The sequence below is a fragment of the Myxine glutinosa genome, chromosome 13 (genome assembly GCF_964187855.1).
Source record: "Myxine glutinosa chromosome 13, kmMyxGlut1.1, whole genome shotgun sequence".
Taxonomy (NCBI): Eukaryota; Metazoa; Chordata; class Myxini; order Myxiniformes; family Myxinidae; genus Myxine; species Myxine glutinosa.
The window spans coordinates 90,462,807-90,474,239 of NC_136273.1; positions in this window are offsets into that span (position 1 = coordinate 90,462,807).

Here is an 11,433-nt window from a genome sequence, read left to right on the forward strand (position 1 = left end):
GCTTCCCTCTGTCATTTAGCTACTCCAGGAGGCCAAAACCCTTATAAAGAGAAAAAAAACCAATGAGAACCTGATCGGCCTGGCAGGATATCCTAGAGGTATGTGCACTCGCCTGTGAACTGTCTAGTTTGAAATTGAATCTCGGCCCAGCTATAAATGATCATCCTGATGTTTCGCATACAGGACGATGCAACAATGTGTGTCCCTCAGGTGAACGTTAAACCGGATGTCCCATCTGCTGACATTAGTTAGTGGATGTTAAAGATCCAAGAGTGTCCTTCATGAAGCGTACGCAAGCTATCGCCAGTATCATGAACAAATTAAAATTTTCAGCACCCTCTGTTGAGTGTCCTGCTTGAGTGGTTGCGCACCCAGGATCACAACCCTCGCCAAGAAACTGCTTCAGCAGAACCGACTCTCTGTGTAGGACATGGTGCACTCATATGAGAACCCGATCGACAGAAATGTAAATCTTTATTAAAGCCAACAATGGCTGTCATGTCTACACTAGATCTTGAAACGTCCCAATCTCACATTAGTTGTATGTGAGGCCACATAAGACATTTCAAGAGCTGGCAGGATAGCCTTGAGGTTGTGTGCACTCAACTTCGAGCTATCTAGCCTGGGTTGGAATCTCGACCTGGGAAACTGTCATCCTGGTGATTAACATGGAGATGGATCCATCAATGTGTGTGCTGTCCATATTGGATATGCCGGCCGGATCACGAGGGCTACTCGGACCTGCTCCCAATCTTTGACCCTGAAGCTGACGGCTCTGTGGCACGACGGGTTGCTAAGCAACCACAGACACCATCTGAGACTATTAATTAAGGTAGGGTCCTCACATCCATTTCCCATGTTACCTTCCAGACAAATTAATCCCCCCAGATGGGGAACTGTGCTCATGATGCCCACTATTTACCTTCCCCACAAATCAATCCCCCAGATAGTGAACCGTGCTCTTGACACCCACTACTATTAGATCAAGCACGGCCGAACAAAACCGTAAGTGAGACATCGTCTAATCTATGACCGTAGCGAAACTGTGGGGCAAAATTCACATACACTATTTACACACGTGTCCAACCAATAAAGAAATAGACAATCGGGCAGGTTGGAAACGAATGGTAATGTTCAACAAATAAGCACAAATAAGCACTTGTGCACAAATGAGCACAAATAAGCACAAGCAATGCAGTGTCACAAAATAAAGTCTTACCCTTAAACACGCAAGCCCCTTGGTCATTCATCTCAACATGAACCTACAGACATAGGTGCCTCATGCACTCCCGGAAGCAAGATAATTAAGGGTGATAGACAGAGATGAAGAAGGTGGGGCTCGTTGGCGACCCCTCACTCACCAGACTTAAGCCTGTGGGCTCCCATTGGTTCCAACGTGAAGAGGTGAGATGGAGAGGGAAGACAGAAGAGAAAATGATGGTGTAATGTGCCATGTGGGGAGGAATGTGGTGAATCCTTCATAATGTGTAGAGGAAATCACGAATGTGATTCAGTAACCCAGGTCTGAGCGAGTCGAGGTTTGGAAATTGTTGATTGCTGTGTATTCCAAGTGAACGATTAGAAATAAGTAAAGCAATAGAAAGATAGTGCAAGTCAGTATGTAGTCGCCGGCACTTCCAGGGAAAGAACCCCGAGGCTTTTCAGCACTCACTCCATATCTGGCCAGATTACTCCCAACAGAGCCCGTCGCATGCAGGGGTTCGCATCCACCCGGCTCGCTCCTTCAACACACCTTCTGGCTCCCATTGTTCCCTGGATGCACATGACACCGAGTCCTGAGATGCCCGGACTTATAAAGCCCTCGGCCGAGGCTTGGCCTAGAGCTGACCACCATCCCGGTGCAGCTTGTTGTTCATGAGTGCTGCCTTCACATTGGAGCGCTGCTGTTATCAAGCTGCGCTCATTGGTCAAGATCCTGGCTCCGCAATGCCTTCCACTGCCTGCCCCACCCATATGCAGTCCTTGCTTTGGCTGCTCCGTCAGGTGCTGGATGTTACCCAACGTTACCCAATTATGTTCCTTTACTTATGATTTGTATTGTGGTTTTGCAATGAAATGTGGGCTTTGTAAAGTGTGATGTTATGTGCGGAAAAGTCTGTATGGATGCGATGAAAATATGTGCGGGGAGTGAGATTAAAAGGGATGGCGAGAGAGACAAAAAGGGACATAGGAAGAGAGAGGAATTAGAGAGGAGCTACAGAGGGAATTCGATACACAAACACAACACATTTCCTTGGCCACTAATATGAGGGGAAGGTGCCGCAATCGATCTGAACAAGATACCACCAATATATATATCTAAACTCCAAAGTTCCTTTATGTGCTGGATGATGTTATTCCCCAGGGTTTTCCAAAACTGCAATATTATACCAGGGTGAGTCACAAAAATGTACATGATCTGGAAATTTTATTTAAAAAGCATATATATATATATATATATATATATATATATATATATATATATATATATATATATATATAGTTGCAGTTTTTAGAATCTTCACTTTATCAAATTTAGTATTAAAATTCCTTATAAATAACCCCTGTGTACATTCCCCTTTAATTGGCTGTTAATTGAAATGAGTGCATCTTAGTTAGTCCATGTACAAGCACGTAGCCAATCATAGAACCTCTCTATAGTTATATCATTATTCTGTGTTCTAGTTAAGGCTGTGTTCCCACTAGTCGATCTTACGTTGCATCAATCAAATAAGATAGATCCCCTACAATATCGCCGTGGCCTCCAAAGTGCCAGTACGGCGGCGTTTGCCACCGTTGCATTGGGTGGTTGTTATTGGCATCATCATCGCCCCAAACTCCATTGAACACGAGGTCATCTCGGAGGAGAAAGGGGGAGGAGTCAGCCAAGCGCCAGGAACAAGGCGTGGCTCTGCCAACGCCTCATCAAGGGGCGGGACTGTTGGGCCATTGCGACCAACCAAGGCCGAGGCGAGCTCACCGGTGGGCGTTTCCAAAAGGCAGGCGGTTTGATCGCACCAGGCGCAATATAAGCGCACGCGCAAGCCTATTCAAGAGAGATGCGTGATCCAGCTGAACAAGAGAAAGACGTGAGGGGGTGCTGACATTGCGGCAATAAACCAAGACCCTCTAGGGCCCTATTGTCGCCGGTTGTGGAGACGCGGAGCTGCCGGCTGCTGTTCGCTTCGAACCCGGAGCGTGAAGCCCTGACGTGCTGCTTCAAACAACCCTGCCGTGTGGACCCGAGTGTGGAGAGTCGGCGGCCGCTCACTTCCAGCCCTGCCATTCTGCACGGACCCTTCTCTCCTTCCAGCCATTCCTACCTGCCTGAGAATTCCCTTTTGTGTACGTGAGTTTGTTCTGTTCTGTCTTGTCCCTGGGGTATAAGTTAAGCTTGTTATAAGGATTGCACTGTGTCTCTGCTCTTTCTGTAAATTACTTCATTCTTCTTCTTTCTTTGGTTCATTGTAAATAATAATAAATCTCTGTTCCTCCTTATTCTTGGGTTTTCATTTTCATCCGATCGCTTTCGTGATTTCTTAATTGAGTACCTGTGGCACGATTTTTGGCCAACCGCTTCGCAATCGGGTTAGTCATTGCTAACGGCCCGTGCCACAGTTCGCTCGCTTGGCGCAATCGATCAATTACGCTGCGGCACGGGCGGGGGTATTTCCTCGTTGACGGCCGGTGGTAATACTTAGGTATTAAGATTAATTGGGCTTACGACCCTACATACCATCGGCCATCAGTGACGTCATACTTCCAGGACCGGCGGAGACGGCCAGCTTAACAGGACAAGGGGATTAACCCCCCCTTGCTAACGGGAGTGCCATCCCCCGGATTCCATAACAATATATATATATCTGTGCAGTGTCTGTGTTGTGTTGTCCTGTGTTGTGTTGTCCTGTGTTGTCACTGCACTATTTTCTCAAACTTTTGTGAAATCGTACCAAAGTTCTGGTATGCACATATCTCTCCCGTCGGTATGTCCTAAGGGTATTTTTTGGGAGAAAATTCGAATTGTTTTTGGGGAAAATTCTTTTTTCCAACTTAAGTTTTCAACTTCAATTGTTTATAAAATGTGATATCACGTATATTACAAATACATTTGAATATTGAATATTTTGAATTATTGTTTGAATTATGATTGGTTTAAACCATGACAAAACGGCAACTCGGGTGCAGTCATTTATCTATACTAGGGCATGCCCGTACTATATATATGCCCGTACTATATATCTATCTAAAATTATATCCCCCCCCTCTATTTACATGAAATGGTTTGGTCCATTCGCAACGCCAAAGCGAACGGCGAACGGCTTGCGAGTACAGTGACAATCCCCCCCCTCTATTTACATGAAATGGTTTCGTCCATTCGCAACGACCACAGAACCCCCCCCTCTATTTACATGGAATGGTTTGGTCCATTCGCAACGCCGGCACACGCGATCGTTCGCTGCTCTCTGATTGGTTGAATCGTTTTTTGTACATAGCTCGGTAAGTAATTGTCCGATTAATATGAAACCTTGAAAAGGCACATCCTCGGGTCCCCAGCAATATACCTGGCAAGTTAAAAGTATATCGGACCCGTGGTTGTCGAGAAACAGCGGTCACAGACAGACAAACGTACAAACGTACAAACGTACAGAGATTACTGGAATTATAGATAGATATCTACACATCTGGGCAGTGTCTGTGTTGTCACTTAACGACTCCCTCATACTTTTGTTTCCGTGGTTGTGAAGTGTTTTTAATGACGTTGTGGTGGTTTTGAATCACGTGGTGGTGAGGTGTTTTGAATTATGTGGTGGTGAGGTGTTTTTAAATGACGTGGTGGTGAGGTGTTTTTAAATCACATGGTGGTGAGTTGTTTCTAAATCACATGGTGGTGAGGTGTTTTGATTTACGTGGTGGTGAGGTGTTTTTAATTATGTGGTGGTGAGGTGTTTTGAATTATGTGGTGGTGAGGTGTTTCTAAATGGCGTGGTGGTGAGGTGTTTTTAAATCACATGGTGGTGAGGTGTTTTGAATTACGTGGTGGTGAGGTATTTATAATTACGTGGTGGTGAGGTATTTTTAATTATGTGGTGATGAGGTGTTTTGAATTACGTGGTGGTGAGGTGTTTTTAAATGACGTGGTGGTGAGGTGTTTTTATTAGCTGTTTTATGGCTGTGAGGTGTTTTTAAATGACATGGTGGTGAGGTATTTTTATTACGTGTTTTATGGCTGTGGGGTTTTTTATTACGTGTTTTATGGCTGTGAGGTGTTTTTATTAAGTGTTTTATGGCTGTGAGGTGTTTTTACTACGTGTTTTATGGCTGTGAGGTGTTTTATTACGTGTTTTATGGCTGTGAGGTGTTTTTATTACGTGTTTTATGGCTGTGAGGTGTTTTCATTACATGTTTTATGGCTGTGAGGTGTTTTTATTACGTGTTTTATGGCTGTGAGGTGTTTTTACTCAGTGTTTTATGGCTGTGAGGTGTTTTATTACGTGTTTTATGGCTGTGAGGTGTTTTTATTACGTGATTTATGGCTGTGATGTGTTTTTATTACGTGTTTTATGGCTGTGAGGTGTTTTTATCACGTGTTTGTGTGAAAAGTGCGCCCCATTTATATATATATATATATATGTATATGTATATATATATATATATATATATATATATATATATATATATATATATATACATACATACACACACACACACACACACACACACACACACACACACACACACACACACACACACACACACACACACACACAGGGTGTTTCAAAAAGATTGATACAACTTGCGGATATGATATGTTGCGGATCTCGCCGCCGGCCTTCTCCCCTTACCAAGGGAGGATTAGACCCCTTGTCTTTGACTGGCCGATGGGACCCGGGACCTATGACGACCTTCCCGGACAGCGCGAAATAGGGTATTAGGACTAGAATCGCTATTACCTAATTACTCGCGCTGCCCTGAAACGAGGAAATAAGCCCCGCACGAACCGTGCGTGTTGAGACGCCGAGCGGTGCGTACACGCGATCCGTGCCGTTTATATGGTGAACCCGGTTCTAGCGATCTTATTCGTGCCACGCTTAGTCAATGGATAAATCACAAAAGCGGTCGAATTCAGAAGAAAAGGAAGAACAGGTTTATTTACACTATTTACAATGGTTCAGAGAAAAAGGGGACACAGTGCAGCCTTAGAACAGTCTTAACTTAATACCCAGGACAAACGGGCCCGTCTCACACACAGACACACTCACACGGGGCTTGCAGCTGCAGGATGATGGTCCGCGTCCAAGGATGGCTCTCGTGCAGCTCCCTCCAGTCTCCGGCTCGTCCCGTGCAGATGGTAAGCAGAGGGGCAGGAGCTCTCCGCGTGTCGTTTGGCGCACAAGGGTTAATACGGGGCGATTTGGTAGGGAGCGGACTTCGGCGGTTAGCGGTGATCACTGGTGGCTATTGTCACGTTTACTCGCATGGCTGAGATAGGCGCTATTCGCCAAATGGCGCATCTGGTTGCAGCCGTGTACTCAACGCCTCTTCTTCCTCTCCTCGGGCACGTGCGTTATACTGCACGAGTTACAGTTCAATGCCTCCAAAGCGAGTGATGCGAGTCAAGTTCTCTCCACACAAGTCTTTTCACCAATACCGTGTGCCCGCAAGTTCTCTCAGTCCTCCAGCGCTAGTCCTCTGGTAGCAAGTCCTTCTCTCTGCGAGAGCTGTTCAAGGGCTTTGGCAGTGACTTTTATAGGCACGCCCCACGAACCTTCTAGAACTCACCAGAAGCCTCTCTCCACGCCCTCTCATGCCATGCCGTTAGAGCCCTGTTTGGCTGGTGGCTCTTACCGTCATCGCCTCTGACGCTCCGCCTTGCCGCCGCCCCCCGCCCGACCCCGCGCTCCTCCTTCTTAGGCCTACCTCGTGTTACTCGACTCGTGAGCGAGCAAAGGGCAGCAAATGCGGCGGGCAGCCAAAGCGTAACAAATGCTGCGGGCAGCCAAAGCGTAACAAATTGAGTGGGTTAGCCAAATGGGGCGCGGGATCAATTACACCCATCGAGGTGGAATTGAAGGGTGGACGCAAAAATGAAGGGGACCCTAATCTCATGTCCTTACACAACGCAGGTATCAATAGGGGAAATGGCCTATACTTACACATACTATGACATAACTAATACTATAGGTGGCCTACGTGTAGCTCGTGGACTAACTATGGGGGGCAACCCTTTAACCTTTAATGATCAATATGTGCAAATCTCAAAACCGTAGCACTGCCCCCCTCCCTTGCCAGACTCGTACCCGTTTCGAACCCACACAGGTGAGAACGACCGGTTTTGAGAAAGGTTCGGGACTACTCTTTAAATTACGTGTGACACTTAGATGTGGTTTCCCTCTACATTTAATCTGACACCCTGTAAGTGACAGTTTTACAACACTAGATATGTCCCACCTACTGCATTGTGTACTAACTAACAGACTCACACCCACACCTAACCGAATTGCGGAATTGAATTCTCAAACTAAACATAAAGCCGGTGGGGAGCATGTTATTTACAACACTACTAATTATTTACATCTCTATAACCCAGGACCTGTTCTTTTGTGGAAAGAAATTTGGAGGGGAAAAACACAATGCACCAATGCACCAATACACAAAGAGATCACATTTCAAATGCCATATTAAATATCACATTTACTGCTTGGCTGCTGCTTGGCTGCATCTTCTTGCTTCCTGCTTCGTCTTCGGTGTGCCATAATAAAAACTTAAAGGTCTTCTTACCTGACACACCGGAATACAAGGTGCAAACCGTGTTCGTTTTTATCTGCCAATCTTAGGTGGTCCGACTGCGTGACATCGACGCCACTTAGAACCAGTGGTCCGCAGGTGCAAGGTAACGTTTGCAGCAAATGTCTGCTCAGCAAGATGCCAGGCCACAGAACGTGTGGTCCATAAGGTGTATTGGTGCAGCAAAAGGTAGCAGGCGTGCCGCACAAGTGTAGCTAGGCGCAGCTGCACAGTTCAGGGTTCCTGCACACTCCCCTCCAAAATGGGTCCATGGGTGGGGAGGAAGACAAAGCACAGTTAGCGGAGGAAAGGGCACAAGGGTACACACAAACACAAGGCAATGCAACATGAGGGGCGCGGGAGAGTGAGCAGAGAAAGCTCGTCCCTAACCGTTCGTACCTCCCCATGTCAGCCTACACTACCCTTGCCCCTCCCTGTATTTACAATTTACAAATTCGTCTCTACATCTTGTCTCCCATATCCCCTCTAAACCAAATTCGTCTTCCGCAGACTACTTCCGAGCAGAAACACTTTAATTCCGCAGACTACTTCATGGCTAAAGACAAGTTGGAAAAAAATAAGGAGTCTCCAAAACATGTCCCAGATGCGACTGGAGACCACAGAGCAACATCTCAGGTGCTGCCGGGCGGGGAATCCTCTGCTTTTGGACAGCAAACCACACCTCAAAACCTGACTACCTGACTAGTAGATATAGTCACCTGTATTCATGCACACAATGCTAAATGCTCATTTGTGCGCACATTGTTTTGTTTGACGCATGCAAAATATGATGTAATGTATGTATACATGGTTATGTTATTAAAATGTGAAGTCATGCACATTGTTGTGCTAATGTATGTGCATTGGTTTGCTAATTTGCAGGTTTGCAGGTAAAAGCCTGGCGTTGGCTTAGCGATTAGGGTGCCGGCTTGGGATCCTGGGTTCGTATCCCGGTCGATCGCTGAATTAACGCCAGGGGGGTTGACTCAGCCTGTCATCCTTCCGAGGTCGGCTAATTGAGTACCAGCTTGCTGGGATGAATGATCAAGGTGTGTACCCCGATTTAGAATAGGTACACCATATCCCTGCGCATCGTAAGAGCGTGACCATGGGTTGGCGTCAGGAAGGGCATCCGGCCATAAAAACATTGCCTCAAACAGGGAACCATGATTGTCATGGGGCCCGCAAGGCTAACCCCCGCCCTAGCGGGAAAAATGGCCTTAAAACGATCATTCAATCCCTCCCAAGAAGGAAGAGATGGAATTACCACAATGTCACTCTCACGTCGAGATGTGTCTTACCCACTCAAATCGTTCACAAAACCTGGTGAAGAGTTCAGTCTCCTTGGTGAGTGGATGTGGATGGTGCCAAGACATTTCTCATCCTAACTAAACTCTAATAACATTAACTCAGTTACACTACCCGGGGTCTTTCCCTGCCGATTCAATTGGCCATCATTACACTATGTGGTTCTAAAAACCAATTCCCATTGACCCACCCTGTGGTGCCCGACGAATTTGGGTCTCACTCCCCAATTTTTCTTACTGTGCCCTTGCACAATTTCGGGGCTGGGTCGTGTGGCTCCACTAGCAGATCCAACTACCTGCGCACCTCCGCCACTGAAGTCGCCACCTGAGCTTACCTTGCTCCTTGCGACTACCCTACACTGGGGAAGGCCCCTCCTGGCTCTCTCACCCCTCTGATGCCCTCTCTGGCATTGGGCTACCCGGGTCCTTTCCTAGGATCCTCGGGCCCCACTGAACACTACACCGGCTGGCTCCCAGAGCCTACCTGCGGCCTCACCTGCGGCCTTTCGGTCTCCGGCACGATGACCCAACCTCCCACGGTCGGAGCACCGCGCCCGCCAGGGGGCGAAGTTCCGACCTCTCCTACCCCCCCTTGAACCGTGCCGTTTGCCTCTTTCGCCAAGGCGCGGCACGGACCATACAGGGCGGGGCCCAGCACGAATCGTGCACGCCGCCGCGGCAACGATCCCCGCCGGTACCCGCAGCACACAAAGCACACCACGCACCGAGGGCTCGCGTCGGCTATCCGTCGCCCTAAACGCTGCCCCGGTCTGCGTCGATGCCCGAGTCGCATTCTCACACCACGCGACCCTTTCCATACTCGCAAAATGCGGCGCTCCAGCGCCTCTCATACACACTCTGCATTCTATTACCGCACGCTCTCGTGCATTCTCTTTCTTGCACACTCAGGTGCACACCACTCAGGCGCACTCACACACTCCCTTATTACACATCCTCGCGCACTCCCTGGCACACTCATACCACTCGGTTACACATTTCTCTTCCACGCACTCCTCTCTCGTTACATCCTCTGTAACACCCACGGGTGTGCACTCCTGCACACACCCAATCAGCGCACACTTACCCACGGGTGTGCAATCTCCTGTTGCACACCCAATCACGCTCTCTGGTGTGCACTCCCGCACACGCTCTACAACACGCTCCGGTGCGCATCCTCTCTCACTCTCCTCGGCCATCGCACACTCTGTCGCACTCTTCACACATACACTCCATTGTGCATTCACTTTCACTCTCTGTAACACACTCTCCCGTTACACACTCGCGCTTCGGTGCTGTTCGCACACGCGTGCCATTCACCTTCACACATCGCACCACGGACCTTCCACGAGTGCCCGGGTTACGTCGCGATCCCAAGCGTGCCAAAAATCTTTTCGTGCCAAACATTTTTGCGCCATACACGCTCCTACTCACCTTCGGGATTCTCTTCTCCGCCAACCATACCTGCAAACTTGTATTTGGGTTAGGCAGCATGACATCACGATGTGAATACAGACTTTGTGCGCATTCCATCTCAATCTCCGATTCATTTCCGATTCTATCTCTGCCGTCTCTTCAATTTCAATTATAATCATTTTATTTTATTTTTCCTCGACGACCGCCGGTGCACTTAAAATTTTCTCTTCCAATTCGGCGGCCGTCGGCTTTTCCACACCCAGAGTCGCGATTTCTACCCCGGTCAACTTAACTACGCCTCGCTCAGGCTCGCTTTCGACGCGTTCCTCACATCGCGTTACCCTGTCGCGTACCAATGCGACTTTCCTGCTCGACCACTGTCCTCCCCCATTTTTTAAATTTGGCCACATATTTTGTTTTCAAACCCTTTTATTTCCCGGGTGGATTTGTCCCCCAATTCTTTCAATTGGCTACTTTGCGCATCCATCTTTTTTTCTTGGGTGTCCATTCTCCCATATATTTTATTTATGTCATTCTTTTTGGCGCCCATCATTTCTTTCGTTTCCCGGGTTTCGTTTTTTATTTCCTTCATTCTATCCTCTTGGTTGTTCATTTTTTCCATTAGTTGAATTAGGTAGGATTCAATGTTGCTCCCGGGTCGCACAGCGGGCTCGGGTGCCGTGGCCACGTGCGAGGCGCCGCCATTTTCTACTCCTGCTACCGGCCCCTCATCAATGTCCTCCTCTATTTCTCCGAATTCTTCCCGGGGGTCCTGGGTTATTAATTCTTCTATCTCCTCATCTTCTACCCCCACTGACATTCGACCGTCTTGGCTAGCCATGGCACGAATTTAATTTAGATGTTAATAACTAAATTTCGGTGGCTCGTAATTTTCGAGTGCGTTAAGCGCACTTCGGGTCCCAATCCC